At 47.9% G+C, this 17,815-nt stretch overlaps 1 long non-coding RNA gene across 1 annotated transcript; it reads right to left on the bottom strand.

Moving 5' to 3' along the window:
* Positions 1-4,712: 4,712 nt before the first annotated feature.
* On the bottom strand, positions 4,713-15,273 carry LOC136315670 (uncharacterized). The gene is made up of 4 exons (XR_010727538.1): positions 15,207-15,273; positions 13,032-13,273; positions 11,240-11,337; positions 4,713-5,048 (listed from the first exon to the last, which is right to left on the bottom strand). It is a non-coding gene; the product is annotated as an uncharacterized lncRNA (long non-coding RNA).
* Positions 15,274-17,815: the final 2,542 nt, after the last annotated feature.

Genomic DNA, 17,815 nt, shown 5'->3' with positions numbered 1-17,815 from the left:
ATATACATTCTTTTCAAGTGCTCATGGTACATTCTCTAGGATAGACAACATGTTAGGGCACAAAAGTGGTCTCAACAAATTTAAGAAGATTGAAATCATATCAAGCACTTTCTCTGATCACAATGGCATGAAACTAGAAATCAATCACAACAGAAAAGCTCAAAAATTCTCAAACACATGGAAACTAAATAGCAGGTTGTTAAATAACGAATGGATTAAGAATGAGATCAAAGAAGAAATAAAAAAATTCCTAGAAACGAATGATAATGAGCATACAACAACTCAAAATTTATGGGACACAGCAAAAGCAGTACTGAGAGGGAAGTTCATAGCACTACAGGCACACTTTAAGAAGCTAGAAAAAGCTCAAATAAACAACTTAACCCTGCATCTAAAAGAACAGCAAGTAAAGCCTAAATGTAGAGGAAGGAAGGAAATAATAAAGATCAGAGCAGAAATAAATGACATAGAGACTAAAGAAACAATACAGAGGATCAATGAAACTAGGAGCTGGTTTTTTGAAAAGGTAAACAAGATTGATGAACCTTTAACTAGACTCACCAAGAAAAAGAGAGAGAAGACTCAAATAAATAAAATTAGAAATGAGAGGGGAGAAATAACAACTGACACAACAGAAATACAAAGGATTGTAAGAAAATACTATGAAGAACTGTATGCCAAAAAACTAGACAACCTAGATGAAATGGACAAATTCCTTGAAACATACAATCTTCCAAAAATCAATCTGGAAGAATCAGAAAACCTAAACAGACTGATTACACCAAATGAGATCAAAACAGTTATCAAAAAGCTCCCAAAAAAGAAAAGTCCTGGGCCAGATAGCTTCACAAGTGAATTCTACCAAATATTCAAAGAAGAACTAACATGTATCCTTCTCAAGCTATTTCAAAAAAAATTCAAGAGGAAGGAAGACTTCCAAGCTCCTTTTATGAGGCGAGTATAATTCTGATTCCAAAACCAGGCAAAGACAACACAAAGAAAGAAAATTATAGGCCAATATCCCTGATGAATATAGATGCTAAAATCCTCAACAAAATATTAGCAAACAGGATCCAACAATATATGGGAAAAATTATACACGATGATCAAGTGGGATTTATTCTGGGGAGGCAAGGCTGATACAATATTTGCAAATCTATCAATGTTATTCATCACATAACAAAAGGAAGGAGAAAAACCACATGATAATTTCAATAGATGCAAAAAGAGCATTTGATAAAATCTAGCACCCATTCATGATCAAAACTCTCAGCAAAGTGGGAATACAGGAAACATACCTCAACATGATAAAAGCCATCTATGACAAACCCACAGCCAACATCATACTCAATGGACAAAAATTAAAAGCAATCCCCTTAAGATCAGGAACAAGGCAGGGGTGCCCCCTTTCACCACTCTTATTCAACATAGTCCTGGAAGTCCTAGCCACAGCAATCAGACAAGAAGAAGAAATAAAAGGCATTCAAGTTGGAAAAGAAGAAGTAAAGCTATCATTATTTGCAGAAGATATGATATTGTATATAGAAAACCCTAAAGTCTCAGTCAAAAAACTACTGGACCTGATAAATGAATTCAGCAAGGTGGCAGGATATAAAATTAATACTCAGAAATCAGAGGCATTTTTATACACCAACAATGAACAGTCAGAAAGAGAAATTAAGGAAACAATCCCCTTCATTATTACAACCAAAAAAATAAAGCACCTAGGAGTACATTTAACCAAGGAAACTAAAGACTTGTACTCGGAAAATTATAAAACATTGATAAAAGAAATCAAGGAAGATACAAACAAGTGGAAGCATATACCATGCTCCTGGTTAGGAAGAATAAACATCATTAAAATGTCTATATTACCCAAAGTAATTTATAAATTCAATGCAATACCAATTAAAATACCAATGACAGCCTGACCTGTGGTGGCGCAGTGGATAAAGTGTCGACATGGAAATGCTGAGGTCGCCGGTTTGAAACCCTGGGCTTGCCTGGTCAAGGCACATATGGGAGTTGATGCTTCCAGCTCCTCCCCCCCTTCTCTCTCTCTGTCTCTCTCTCCTCTCTAAAATGAATAAATAAAATAAAAATTAAAAAAATACCAATGACATACTTTAAAGATATAGATCACATATTCCAAAAATTTATATAGAACCGAAAGAGAACACGAATAGCCTCAGCAATCTTAAAAAAGAAGAATAAAGGGGGAGGTATCACACTTCCTGATATCAAGCTATAATACAAAGCCATTGTACTCAAAACAGCCTGGTACTGGCATAAGAGCAGGCACATAGATCAATGGAACAGAACAGAGGACCCAGAAATAAACCTACAGCTCTATGGACAACTGATATTTGACAAAGGAGGTAAGGGCATACAATGGAGTAAAGAAGCCTCTTCAACAAATGGTATTGGGAAAATTGGACAGCAACCTGCAAAAAAAATGAAACTAGACCACCAACTTACACCATTCACAAAAATAAACTCAAAATGGATAAAAGACTTAAATGTAAGACGTGAAACCATAAGCATCTTAGAAGAAAACATAGGCAGTAAGTCCTCCAACATCTCTCGCAGTGATATATTTGCTGATTTATCTCCACGGGCAAGAGAAATAAAAGACAGGATAAACAAATGGGACTATATCAAACTAAAAAGCTTTTGCACAGCCCAAGACAATAAGAACAGAATAAAAAGACAAACTACACAATGGGAGAACATATTTGACAGTATGTCTGATAAGGGGCTAATAACCAAAATTTATAAAGAACTTGTAAATCTCAACACCAGAAAGACAAACAATACAATCAAAAAATGGGCAAAAGAAATGAATAGACACTTCTCCAAAGAGGATATACAGATGGCCAATAGGCATATGAAAAATGCTCAACATCACTAATCATTAGAGAAATGCAAATTAAAACCACAATGAGATATCACCTCACACCAGTCAGAATGGCGCTCATCAACAAAACAACACAGAATAATTGCTGGCGAGGATGTGGAGAAAAGGGAACCCTCCTGCACTGCTGGTGGGAATGCAGACTGGTGCAGCCACTGTGGAAAACAGTATGGAGATTCCTCAAAAAATTGAAAATTGAACTTCCTTTTGACCCAGCCATCCCACTTTTAGGAATATACCCCAAGGACACCATAGAACAGTTCCAGAAGGAGAAATGCACCCTCATGTTTATAGCAGCATTGTTCACAATAGCAAAGATCTGGAAACAGCCCAAGTGTCCGTCAGTGGACAAGTGGATTAAAAAGCTTTGGTACATATATACTATGGAATACTACTCAGCCATAAGAAATGATGACATCGGATCATTTACAATAACATGGATGGACCTTGATAACATTATACGGAGTGAAATAACTAAATCAGAAAAAACTATGAACTATACGAACCCATGCATAGATGGGACATAAAAATGAGACTCAGAGACATGGACAGAATGTGATAGTAACAGGGAGTGGGGTGGAGGGGTGGGGAGGGGGTGAGGAAGGAGAAGGGGGGAGAGGGTAGGGGCACAAAGAAAACCAGATAGAAGGTGATAGAGGACGATTTGACTTTGGTTGAGGGGTATGCAGCATAATCAAAGGTCAAAATAATCTGGAGATGTTTTCTTGGAACATATGTACCCTGATTTATCAATGTCACTGCATTAAAATTAATAAAGAAAAAAGAGTGAGACAGATGTAACAGAGGGAATCTTGTCATTTTTTTAAAATAAAACATCATTCAGACTTAAATATAAATAAAATGTAAATAATGTAAGTTATTTTTTCTTTCTCTGTGGACCGGTACCGTTCCACGGCCCGGGGGGTTGGGGACCACTGCCCTAATCCACTCACCCGGGCTTTGTCATTATTGGATTGGGACTGAGAAGTTAAAAATGATAGAGTGGCTTGTTTAGTTCACATCAGATTGCTAATTGCTAACAACACAGACCAGATTTGTATCCCCGCGTGCACCAACCTAAACAACATACGTTCCACCGGAAACCAAAAGACAATGGCAACTGCGGGCAGGGCATGGAGCCACTGACCAGTTATTCCTTCTCCATCGTGAGAAAGCGTTCACTTGTGAAGACAAGCCATGCCCCATACCCCCGACGGAAAGTGGGCGGCTCGGAGCTTCGCTTCACCGTGGAACGGGCCTTCCACACCTGAGTCGCCCAGCTGGACCGTCAGGCCCACCAGAAGCCCACGGCGAGGAACAAGGGACTGTTGTGTAGCCCCGTCAGAAGCCAAGCTGTGGGGGAGAGCACACGTTCGACAAGAAATGCCCTGTCCTCTCTGTGAGGCATGAGGTCCCTCTCTTCCCTCCAGCATCAGGACCGTGACTCTTGCCGAACACGTGGGTCATGGGATGTCATGCATGTTCATCTGTGTACAGATATAGCTCTGCCCCCTCCCGTGTAGACAGGAAAGATAGGCTGATGATCTAAGCCTACAGATGACCCACTAGACGGATGTGAGTCCCAACAACAACCACCATAAAGTGCCCAGCAAATTTCCTGGGACTCCATGCCCCCGTCTGGGGGCGTCTTTCCTTTTTGCTGCTCTGTCCAGTTCTGCTGTTACTTCCCTTTGCCCTGACATCCCTGTTTTGCTTTTTAATGATTTCTTGTTTCAGGTGGGACAGTCATGAAATAGATACACGTACAAGTAGCTAAACAGAATTTAAAATGCTCATATTACACCTCCATCAGGTACACTGAACCAGCTGACCTGCCACACTTGATTAATCAGACGGCCAGACCTTTGTTTCCACCCCTCCGAATACACAAAATCTAAATTGATAAATATGCGATTGCATGTCTATTACACACAATGTCGGCTCACGTCATTAACTGTTCAGCTGGGTATTCATGCCACACCATCGCTTCTGAGAATGCCGTGGCCACCTGCACTCCCGCCAGCCAAGATCCACTCAAGCATCACGGAAGCAGCGATGGCATTTTGAAAAAATGATGGATCCTTACGAGTTTTCAAAGTAAAATATCATCATTTCTAGGAACTAGAACAGGACACTGAAAAAGAAAAAAGAAAAAAAAAGGCTATGGCTCAGTGAGATATAACACCCACGAAATCGGCAAATCAAGGCATAAAATATTTACGGGCCTACCAGTTGCTATGAAAGAGCGACCTGGACAGCTCCTCCCGACGCTCTGGGGCTGCCCCAGGCCCGTCCTGCCCCAAGCCCCCATTCTGCCCCAGGCCCGTCCTACCCCAAGCCCCCATTCTGCCCCAGGCCCCCTGGACTTGGAACCAGGACTTGGAGCTGGTAGCAGAAGAAGACTCATTTTTAACAATTACTCACTACAACAAAGATATTTGCCCAAAACATCCCTAGAACAGAAGCCAGTAAAAATGTGTTTCCACAACAGCTCTGACATCGTAATAGATAGCAACAGACACTGGCCAGTAAACCAGTTTCTAAGACGTGCAAATCTTCCACGTCTGAGGTTTTTTCCAACCCATGTTGGAAGCTGCTGTAACTGCGCTTCAGTACGAGGTCACCGAAGCTGAGCACACAGCGTTCTAGGGACAGAAGGAAGGACGGTGGGGGCGAGCGCCCCTGCAGGACATGGGGACTAGACCTGCGCCCCCTCCTGCGTCAGGGGAACGTGCTGTACTGTGGAAGCTGTGGTCCGCCCAGCGCCATCAGGAACTTGGACCTGCCTGCCCCACACTGTCCACTACAGCTCCCAGGGGTGGGGCATGGAGGGTTCTAGAACCAGGCAGGCTAGCCTTCTCACCACCTCCCACCCCAGCTCTCACCTGTCACAGGTGTCCCACCAATAGAAATGCCCATGTCTCCTTCCCACATGGGCCGGTGACCCCCCATGGGCGGAGCCTCCTCGGCGCACCAGCTTCCAGCTTGAATTCCAGACCCCGCGTGCGGACGAGGAGGCTGCGATCAGTGTTGCGTCACCAGCTGCCCATCCGACGCTTGTGCGCATAGCCTGGAATGTTGCTGACACTCCATGAATGCCAGGCGGTGGCTGGGTCTCGTTCTGGGGCCACGAGTGAAGAAGGGCACATCCAGCCTTTCCTATGAGGCACTGCGAGCATCACCCTGTCCCCCGCATTTGGTAACTGTGTCCTCTGTGTGTCGTCGCATTCTGTTCTGTGCATAAAGCTCCCCTGGACACTCAGAACTCCCACGGCACAGGGAGGGGAGGACCCTGCCCAAAGCCAGCATGTCCATCCCTTTCCCACAGAGCAGCCAGCATGGGGCATCCCAGACAGAAGTCAAAACCGTTGGGAAACGATGGCACGGGAGTCGGGATGTTTGTTCCTTCATTCTCCTCATGCTGGGCCACGTGCTCGGGCGGCGGGGGGGGGGGGGGGGGGGGGGGCAACGCGCCGTCTCAGCTCCCAGCTGTGTGCCTAGCACCACCCAGTCTCTGCCAGGTGCCGCGCACCCTGTGTGGAGCCCACCTGAGCATCCTGGAGTGTCCAGCCAGCTGGCACCGAGTGCTATCCCCTCGCCATCAGTGTCCAGGCACCCTGGGGAGGGCTGTGCACTTTAGGCGGCATTGCCAGGTAACACCTGCTTCTGCTTGTTGCTGGGTTTGCCAGAATAGGGCTGCTCTCGACAGCACCCCCGCACAGCAGTGAGGGGGCCGCCCTCACCCAGACTGGTGCCAGAAGTCAGCACTTAACGCCGGTTGGTGGAGATTTCAGACCAGTGTCTGCAGACATTGTTTCTGCCCATACAGCAGCTGCAGGGCGGCCATCTCTGGGGATGCAGACTTCCGCACATCAGCCACACCTGGCGGACAGGTACAGCATTCACACAGGAGTGCAGCCTCTGAAAGGTTCAACAGAGCCACTTCCAAATTCCCAAGAAATCACGGTGCGTTAATCAGATTCAAGTCAAGGTGACACAATGAACAGTCATACAAAGGAGCTGTTCTATGTGATCCCAGGGAAGTAACTGACATTTCCTCTAATAAAGTTGGAGGTGAGAGGAAAACCAGACTATAACCCAACAGACCAACTTCCCCTGAACTCTGCCCAAACCAACCATCTCAACAAGACCCACTGACCTCAGAGGAGCCACTGGGAAGAAGTCAAATCCCTTCTAACTCCCCACCTGGTGGAGGACTGAACGGAAAACAGAGGGACGCCTTGTGTGCCTCCCGGGGTCCTGCAAACCCTCCCCCCAGCTCAATGTCTTGTCGATGGAGAGAATCGTCAACTCACCCACTGGGTCAGGTATCTGTGAAATCACTACAAAACGGAGTTTGCTTGACTCTATGGATGGTAACCTCAGTCCAGAGAAGATAGCTTCTAATTTGCACTTTCTAAAACCATGCTCATGATGTCACACAGCCTGAGCTAGTTGTGAGGTCACACAGTCTAAACTGTGAGGTCACACAGCCTGAACTGCGATGCTCTTCTGAGGGTTGATGGTGCCACCGGCTGTGAAAACCAGTGTTCTGTACAATGTTACATTGTAGTAGGAGGCACCCAGCAGCCCAGACCACTTTGAGGCAAAGGAATTCTCCAGTTAATTTATTTAATTATGAGAATTGAAAACTGCTACCGATTCTTCCCCATTAATGACTGGTCCTGGTTAATGATTCCGGTTAAACTGTAACTCTTTCACCAGTCACTCTCTTTATTGCAAAGTCCTCCAAAACCTGGCTAAGTGGGGTGGACAGAGATCGCAGGTACTCACTTGAATTCATACAAGGTGGGTGCACACACGTGCATGCAGGTATGCACATGCAGGAGCCAAACTGAGGGCCACTGAGGGTGGGGGGGGGGTAAGATTTTTGTTCACAGTCATATTTAAGTGCAACCCCCAACCTGCTCATTCCCGGCCCATACACCCCATGCCTGACGCTGGGGACGAGGAGACGGATCCCAACCCTGTGCCCTCAGCCCTGACAGCCTCCACAACCCTCCTATACCAAAGCCATGGGCTAACTTCAGAGCCCCGCCTGGTCTCCTCATGCCCTTCATCCACACACTGCTCTCTCCAGCCCGGACGCAGCCTCACTCACACTGAATCCCCAAACACATTCCTCTGTACTCCATGCGGTCTGTGGGTCCCCGTCGCTCCCAGCCCTGAACCCCTCCCAGCTCCCACGCCCTCCGTAAACACCCCTGTCCACGTCTCTTCGTTCATCTAAACATGGAAACCCCTGCACATAAGCCTCCCCCAACAGTCCTCCTGGGACCGCTCTCACTCCGGGGGCTCAGCCACCACCCACAGATTGATTGTTTTCACATCTCAGTTTGCAGCTGACTCGAGCACCCCCACACGGATGCCCTGCCTCATGGCACCCTAAGCCCGTCCCCAGCTACGCAAGAGACATCGATCTAAACACTTGAGTCCTTCCTGGGCATCCCCTGTCCCTGGCCTCCTCCCAGTATCCCTCACTGATGGGGCCGTGTCTGTTTTAACTCCCAACTCCCCTTTGCTTGGACCTTCTCTCGTCCCTCGAGGCCACCACAGTCTCTCAATGATGTTGTCAGGTGGCCTAACTGTATTTATACAATGGCAGTTACATATGTGCAACCACTTAATCTTACAGTGTAAAGAACTCAGACATCAGCTTAACAGCACACGTTGGCCTGGCGTCATTCAGGGCGCCCAGGACAGAAAGCTGGAAGGCTGGTGGCTGTGGGGACAGGGAAACCCTGAGCACCACCTGGCACGTTCCAGGTGCCGTCTGAGATGGGGGCGGTGAGACCACAGACACATGACTGCGGGAGTGAGCAGCACTGGAGACGCGAGCAGTTAGATGGACACCGTGTCCGATGAAGCCTGTCTGGGGAACAAACCAGGAGCTGCAGGGTCGAAGGCTCCACAGAGAGGACGTCCCCAGTCCTGTGTTGTAAAGTGAGCACATGGTCACCACACAGAACAGAGGGAAAATGGTCCCCTGCCTGGGAGGTGTGGGGGACACAGGACCTGGGAATAAAAAAGCCCTTTTGTCCCCATAAAACACAACGGGGACCTGGCCCCTTAGGAAGAGGGTGACTTGCTTGACTCTTGGCAAAGAACAGCCACCAGAGAGTCAGTCATCTCCTCAGCACGACGAAGGTTTGAAGAATTTTTTTCACGTGATATGGAGACCAAGATGGAGGTGGAGACGGAGTCAGTGAGAGTGCTGGCTGTCGTTGGACAGGGTGCCCCACGGGCTGCTCAGCTGCGTTTTGCTGAAGCTCTACCTGTCACAAAACCTCTTCCTCCTCCTCTTCCCCCCTTCATGCGCAAGCACCAGACAGACAGCCTGAGCTCCCCGGAAGTCTCGGGATGAGCTAATGTGATTCTGGAGGAACACACGAAGAATCGTTCAGTGTCACACCTGCTGCCATGAGTTATTGGCTCCTCGACGCCCCTGCCCCGTGTGGCTCCCTATTCCCTTATTTACCCTAAAGGCACTGGGCAGCTGTGAATGCCTGTCTGTGGTGGTTTGGTGGGAACAATAATAATACGTTATAAATCAATGAAAATGAAGTTTTTGCTGTGATAATCTGATATAGATTTGCTAACATTTGTATGAAATTCAATTCTGTTTGATTGCACCAGCATATGTCTCATTTCTCCCAGCACTATTGATTTTGAAGGTTCTTATCCATATGTCTAAATTATTTCTATTACATCTTTGTATTACTGTTTAGAAATAACCTGGGTAAACTGAAACTATTTATTCCATTTTCAGATCCTCCCCCCTCGCTCCTCCTAGGTAAACACTCTAGTCTCTATCTCCAATGGAAATAAATACCTTTCAGTAACAATATTTTTTTTAAATCTTCCTTTCCTCACCCACCGTCAAGGCGCAGCTCTCATGGTAATGCACTTACTTCTGTTTCTGCATTTATTGCTGTCGTCGTTAATATTTTTCACTGTTATCATTTTCTGAGAGCATCTGTCTGCCGCAAAGGGTCAGGTTTTCAAAGAGCATGTTAATGATCCTGGAACCCTCAGCTACATATTAATCTTCTTGGGGTTAAAAAAAAGGAAAAAAGAAAGAAAGAAAAAACATACGACGGAAACTGAATTTCCATCGAGGAATCATGAAGAAAAGGAAAAGCAAAGGGGAGGCTGTGTCCCCACGTGCTCTGATGTTTTCAGAAACTCCTTGGCAAACTTCAGCTCCTCCGACGAGACCTTTCGAGCAGGTGGAGCAATGTACTGTGCCCGCGGTATAGAAAGTAACGGGGCGTGCTGTTGCTGGGTTCCAGACTGGAACTCACCTGCAGGTCCTGCCCAGAAGATGCCCCACCTCACCTCACAGACCCAGTGTTCTCCACTCAGTCTCCAGTGACTGTCACTGACGGGGCTGGGAGCATGCAGAATGGGCCTGGTGACAGGTGACGTGTTCACGTAATGAGACTCTTCTGCTTTTCAAATAAAATGCAGTGCTAAATAATCATGTCAGGAAGGTGGGCCACCGCGCGCCCGTCAAACATCCCCAAGGCTCCAGTGTTTGAAGGGGACACAGAAGTGCCAGAGAATGGCACTTCTCGCTCAGACTGAACCCGTCTTTTGCAAGGCAACCTGTATTGTGTAATAAAACAATTCCTGTTAACTGTAAGAATAGCCTTTGGAAGTCGTGAGAATAAGTCATACTATTATAAATAATGCACCCACATCCACTGGAAATCCAGAAATAGAAGGCATTTCTACCTTTGGAGATTAATTCCCACCAACTCCCACACAGGCTTTAAAGCTGTGTTCCTGGGTGAAACAAAGTCAAGTTCAAATGCCCATCATCTTCTCTGAGGCAAATCCCACCTATAAATGAGACTAGGCATGCAGTCACTTTCAAGACACCATGCAGAATGTCCCTTTTCTTTTCTATTGTGATATCATTTTCATCCATGACCTCTGATTTTTAAATTAAAAAAATAATAAAAATAAAAGACATTGCTAAGAGTCAGTGTGGCTCGGTGCCTCTGTAGGGTAGACACAGGTCTCAGAGCCCTGCTGGGCAGAGGAGATCTGGACAGACAGACAGACAGAGGGCTGCAGGATGCAAGAAGTCATGAGCCCGCCCACTCCACGCAATTCAGCACAAACAGTGGGGACAGATGGCTGCTTCTGCTGTCGTCATGCGTCTCCAGGGACAGAGTCCACCAGTGCCCTTGCATGTGTTTTGGGGCTAAATTAAATATTTTCACCCAGGCAGCTTGAGTCCCTGAAGCGAAGCTGAAGCATTCGGAAAGCATGTAAGTATTTGAGACCACAACTTACTGAGAAAGCAGGCCTGCTGCACCCAGTGTTAACGATGTTCATTAGAATCAGGGAGGGGCGACTTGCCTTCATTTCCTTGGATGTTAAGGCATCACTCTCTACAAAATAAACAGCTTCGGCTAATGACATTTGTTTAAGTCATACATTTACTGTTATTTAACAGAAATTTTAACCAAATACAGCTCACACCTGCACATACACCTTCTCCAAGGGACCACCAAGCATTACTTAGGCAATAACAGATCCCTTTTATTGATTTTTAACAGGGGAAATAGAGCTTTGAGATTTTTTTTTTAACCCAAAAGCATCATGTTGTTTTTATCAGCTTTAAAGTTTCAGAAGTTTGGACAGGATGCCTGTGACTAACGTCAATCATTACTTGGTGGTCAGCTGCGACCCTAACGATTGTAGCATTTGTCCTAATTTAAGGTTCCATTTATCCCAGTTCTGATTTAGTTTCATGACGTACACGGTCATGCTCACACTCCATCCCCCTCCATTCACAGATACAACAAACAGGTCCCAGACACCTGCCCTGGGATGGTCACCTGCCACACCTGGCATGGCGTGTGCGTGTGTGGCACCACAGCTGATCCCTTCACTGCACTTGCACATGCTGAGGCCCCAGGAGCCAGTCGTGCAGACCGCCCAAGGCCAGAATGTGAAAAGCTGGAAAACAAACACGTTCTAAACACCAGGATCTTCAAGGCTGCGCATGTGTGCACGTATGTGCATGTGTGAGCATGTGCATGTGTGAACATGTGTGCACTGTGTGTGCATGTGAGTGTGTAGGTGTGTGCATGTGAGAACATGTGTGCACTGTATGTGTGCATATGCATGTGAGTATACAGATGTGTGCACATGCGTTTGTATGCATCTGCACTTGCATTATGTAAACACTCCTCCCTGGTGATAACACACATTTCACATCCTGAAATTAAGCCCAGCCCTTGGAACGGGTGTGTGGGCAGCACCTTGTCCCAGGCATATGGTGACAGCCTCCTGTGCCCTGGACCACTACTCCTGGTGGGCCCACCTTCCGAGGGGCTGCAGCCGTGGAAAGTCCGGGGCTGCACCCCACACACTCCCAGCAGACAGCGTCCCCAGTGTCCACCTGCATGGCAGAGCAGGGACCAGACAGGCCCTGGCTCCTGTGCCCTGGTCCACACTTGGCTGTCGGGCCTTTGGGGGAGGGGTATTCTTTTGTTCATTCCAGAAAGAAAATAATAAAACAGCAGTTTTGCCACCCTGCTCCTCGCCAGGACCCGCCAAGGTGTGCAGAGACTACAGAGACCCATGCAGTGGTCACTGGCACTGCCCACACTCTTCCCTCAGCCTCTGCTTTTCTCCAGCTTCTCACGAGCACGTCCTCACTTTCTCTGCTGCCTCTCTCCCATTTCAATCTTTCTCCTCCGGCCCCCCATTGTTATTCACCCTGTTTATTGCTTCAAGCAACCCTGACACACGGGACGTCATCTGAAACCACAAACGACAGGAAGCAATAAGCCCAGAGAAGCAGCAATCCAAGGAAAGTTCTTCATTCACTCTTGCTCCTAACTCTCTGTCTTCTTATCCTACATAGAAAATAAAAAAATCAATACCGCCGCACAGGGCTTGATAAAAGTGCCGCCGAGTACAGCAGGCTTGCTGGATATAGTAAATTAAAGTGATCAAAATTTTCCAGCCAACTCTGCCTAGAGCCTACGTAAACTAACAACCTGTCTGCCGGGTGTCCGTCAACCAAAGCTTTATTTTATCGGGGGCGCTGATTGTCTGGGGAATGAACACATACCTGCCTGGCCTGGGACTCTCTGCGCCCGGGTGTGAGTGCATGTGCCCAGGAGCACGCAGACGGGGCACGGAGGTGTGCGAGGACACTGGTGTGGGACAGCAGAGTGGCAGTCGGTATCGTGGGTGGATCACAGAAACAAGATGCGGGGTGCAGGTGTGGGCTCACCAGCTGTCCCAGCTCTGCACTGGCCAGCGTGCAGGCTTAAGCCAGGAATATGACCTCAGGAAGTCTAGGGGTCTTGTCTGCAAAATAGCAATAGCCAAAGTAACAGTAATGTGAAAAACAGTATCACAGACCTTAGGTTGTCCTTGCAAGAATTTTAAAAACAACATATATAAAATGCCTGCAACTTCACAAGTGCTCACAAATGTTGGTGTTCTTCCCCTTTGTGTTCAGGCAAATGCACGCACATGCACAGATATATATGCACACACATGCACACGTACACACAGACATGACATTTGTACATATACACAGAGCACGTACAGTTGTGCAAACACACATATATAAATATGCACATGTATACACATGCATGCACCCTAAGAAACTATAATGTATTCTCACTAAAAAAAAAATACAATTTTTCATCTAGATGGATAGTGTTTAATGTACATATTCCCAATAGAACAAATCATGGAAAAAAATTTCAATTGAATAGCAGCTTTTTACATAGACTTCACCAACACAGAAATAAGCTTTCCATTGCGCTTGGAGTACACCCCGTATTAACCTGCCCGAACCCACCGGGCACCCCAGTGAGAGGCGGGGTGTCTGCGTTATCCACAGGAGCAGCTGAGACATCGCTGGTACTGCCACCATTAGCCCAACTCTCCCATCAAAACTCATGACCCTTGTTAAGAAACTGACACTCGCCCAGCATGGCAAATGAACTAATAGTTTCCATCGACCATCACAGAGATGAAGAAGGAACCAGAGAGCAATCAGCACGTCCCAGCCAGCTGCAGAAATCACAGGACAGCAGCCGGCAGCGCGGAGGACAGGTACAGTTAATGGGGCAAATTCCACCTGTGGACACAGACGCACGTCCGCAAGCCCGCACACCCAGCCTCTGGCCCAAGCGCCTTGGATGAAAGGACTGAGCTCAAATGTTCCATGAGCCTCCTACCTTTGCAGCCTCCTACCTTTGCTCGTTCCACTCAAGTCTGCGCTGTGCCAAGAGCACGGAGCCGGCCAGGGGCGTCCCACATATGCCGGGGTCATGAGCCGCCCCCCTCAGCCGGCGGCACGTCCCGGGGAGACAGCAGAGGACCGGAGGGGGCAGGGGTACCTGGAGCCAGGAGCCCAGTGCTCTCGAGCAGCTCTGCCCTTCTCTACGGCCACTCCTGGTCAGCAGGGACCCACCCAGCCCACCTTGTCCTGTGTAAAATCGGGTCACCAAGCTTACATTTTGGGATTACTGAGCTCAACGTGAATGTAGGCAGAGGCCTACAGTGTTCGGGTGTGGTGAGTGGTAGTGTCCCCCCCCAACTCCCCCCTCCTGCAAAATCTGAAACAGCTCACTGACTGGGTCCATCCCCGGTACAGCTGGGGGGTGCTGACACAGGGCGCAGTCCCGGGCGGAAACAAGCAGGGAGAATGCATTCTCCAGGTGCTCTCTTCCCGAGCCACACAGGGCTCGCCTGCAAGTGAGCTTGTGGAGAAAGGGACCAAGGGGGACCCTAGTGCCCACAAACACTTTGTTATCGGCTCTGTCCCTCTGGCAGCTGACCTTCAAAAAGTAAATATTATAGGCTCTGGCCAGTTGGCTCAGCGGTAGAGCGTTGGCCCGGCGTATGGAAGTCCAGGATTCAATTCCCAGCCAGGGCACATAGGAGAAGCTCCCATCTGCTTCTCCACTCCTCCCCCTCTCCTTCCTCTCTGTTTCTCTCTTCCCCTCCCACAGCCAAGCTCCACTGGAGCAAAGTTGGCCCAGGTGCTGAGGATGGCTCCATGGCCTCTGTCTCAGGCACAAGAATGGCTCTGGCCACAATGGAGCAACACCCCAGATGGGCAGAGCATCGCCCTCTGGTGGGCGTGCTGGGTGGATCCCGGTCTGTCTGACTGCCTTCCCACTTCTAACTTCAAAAAAATACACAGAAAAAGTAAACATCATAGAAACATTCCAATGTGCATAAAAATGGATTTAGATGACAAAACCCACGTATCCATCATTACCCAGCTCTCACGACCATCGATGTCATGTCAGATGTGACACTGGCAGTTGTCACACACTGTTGTGTCCTCCTCATGCCCTCCCACCATGCTGATCACGGACAGATTATGTCATCTGCAAACACCACACCACATGTTTTGAACACTGCCCTGTCAGTACAGAAACGTTCAATAGTGATTTCTTCACATTGTCAAATATCTAGTCGGCTGCAAAACACCCCTGGTTGTCCCATAAACACCTTTCTACACTGGTTTATCTGAACCTCTGCTGACCTTCCCGGGGGCAAACTATGCCCCAGTTCCAGGCACAGTGGCCGTGCCACCTGCTGTGGCCTGTGTGGCCATGAGCTCTTGGCCCATCCTCCCTATGTGCCGCTGCCCTGAGCCTCACCCACTGAAAATCCAACTTTGAGTGGACAGCCGTCCCCACAGGACCCTGCTCCCTTGGTCGCCAACTCTGGCGTGGGAACCAGCACGAAAGCCTTCGTCCCTCAAAGGGTCACTGTCCTGTCTCAGGCCCTGGGCCACAGAAGGGAATCTTTCACTGACTCAGTCCCAGCAATGCGCAGCCTTCAGACCAGAACTGTCCCCCTAGAAGACAGCCCAGGGCACGGTGCTCGGCACACAGAGCCTGTCGGCACAGCCTGATGGGTCCTGCTGTCTCACGAACTGTGTGTCCAGCCGCTGTCTCTGTTCTTGCCTCTTTTTAAAAAGGAAAAACCTCTCCCTGGACACACTGAAAGCTTGAGTCAAACTCCCCTAATTTCTCCTTTTCCACTTTTTATTCCCATCTTCACCCTCTCCCTCTACACGCTCACCTCCCACACTCGACACGAGCTTTTCCGTACAAATGTCAGTCCGTCTACGGACACAAGTTCGGGCTCGCCCAGGACAACTCTAGTCCAGAGCCCAACGGGCCACCAGAGTGGCCACCATCCTCACGGCCAACGTTGAAATATGTTTGATAACATGGTCTCGAATGACCGGCCAGCAGTGATGACCCCGAGGTCTCAGTCTCCCCCAACGCCAGTGGCGCTGGCCACATGCCTCCTCCACTCTGGACCCGGGGTGGCTTTTCCTCAGTGCAACCCTCCTCACAGCCAGTTTGTTAGGAGTAGGTGAATAATTACTACTTCTGACAAGTTTAATCTTTTTCTCTAACCTCTATTCCAAGAAATGTTACATAATTTTTTTAAAAAAAGGAAACCATGATTTAAATGCATGTGTGTTGAGCAGAGCTGAGCGTGAACTGTGTGACCATGACATCCAGTGGACCCTGTGGCGGACAAAGCCACACTGCTCCATTTCAGAGGGTTCCAGGATCATATCCCATAGTGGTCTTGTTGGACAGAGATGAGGAGAGACGTCCCCCACCTGACAGGAAAAAAAGAGGAGAAGCCTGTTCCCCAAACTCACAGGGAGTCACCTCAAACCCCCCGACACACACACACACACACACACACACACACACAGCTCCAATGGAACTATCGAGGCCTTGAGCATTGGGGACCTTTCGTTAAGGTGACAGCTTTCTGCGCATCTCATGGATGGGAAGGCTGTTCTTATTTTATAAATAAATATCTTTCCATCACTGTACATTTGTAAAGACAGACTCTCACTCCAATTACATGAGTAATAGTTTAGTCACTGCAAAGAAACAAACAAAAAAAACAGAGGTCATTTCCAATGCAGACAAAAGGTAATTCTGTCCCTTAGTGGCGTTCCAGGTGACAAAGGTCTTTACTTCACTGCACCCTGTTCCACGCTTGAGAAACCCTGTTAAACACACAAGGAAATGCAGCCTCCCTATGAAGGCGTGATGTCAGAATGTGTTCCGTAAATTTAATCCTGTAAACAAGAATGTGTGTTCAGCTCCAACCGGCCAACTGCATTTGGTTTGTGTCACTTGTCTAAAAATCTTGTCTGAGGACCTGCCGAGCTGGAGCCCAGGGACGCTGGCCATTTGCACCGATAAGAGAAATCCTTGGGTCTCATTAGCCTGAGAGATTCCAGCAAACCCCAAAAAAAACATTCACATGAAAAATTCCCATTCTTGCATTTTTCACAGAATCGCAATCATGTCTCCGGTGTCACAAAAGATCCTTCTTGAGGCTGTTCCTCCTACGATGCCTGGACACATGTCACGGGTGTGAGCTGTTTGTTCCCTTGTCCCACGTTCCATGCTGGATGGGGCTTCATGGCGGCAAACACCCAGCAACGTCAATGTCTATGTTTATCTGATTATTTCCTTCGGATCAAGCCCTGAAGGTGGAATTATTCAGTCAGAATAGGGATGTTTTTAGCCTTTGATACCATATGGTTCTACTAAGTGAAAAGCTGGTCATTCCCCTAATTCCTCCATGACCCAGCTTTCCTCCAGTGACCGTGGCCTGGTGTGCCACTGCTCCCTCAGTGACCAGCCTGGCTGGGTCCTCCTGGAACTCTGGACAGAAACCTGAGGGGATGAAGCTGTCGGCTGTCCCTGAACCCACAGTTTCCCCTTGACTCCCCACCAGGCAGTATAGTCCTGTTAACATCTCAGCTCAGGAAATGTAATTCATCGTCACTCCACATGGCTGTTGTCCAGAACGTAGGGCTCCATGCTTCCCAGA

The sequence above is a fragment of the Saccopteryx bilineata genome, chromosome 11 (assembly GCF_036850765.1).
Source record: "Saccopteryx bilineata isolate mSacBil1 chromosome 11, mSacBil1_pri_phased_curated, whole genome shotgun sequence".
NCBI classification, from domain to species: Eukaryota; Metazoa; Chordata; class Mammalia; order Chiroptera; family Emballonuridae; genus Saccopteryx; species Saccopteryx bilineata.
Note: the sequence above shows the minus strand (reverse complement) of the source record. Positions and strands in the feature narration are given on the sequence as shown.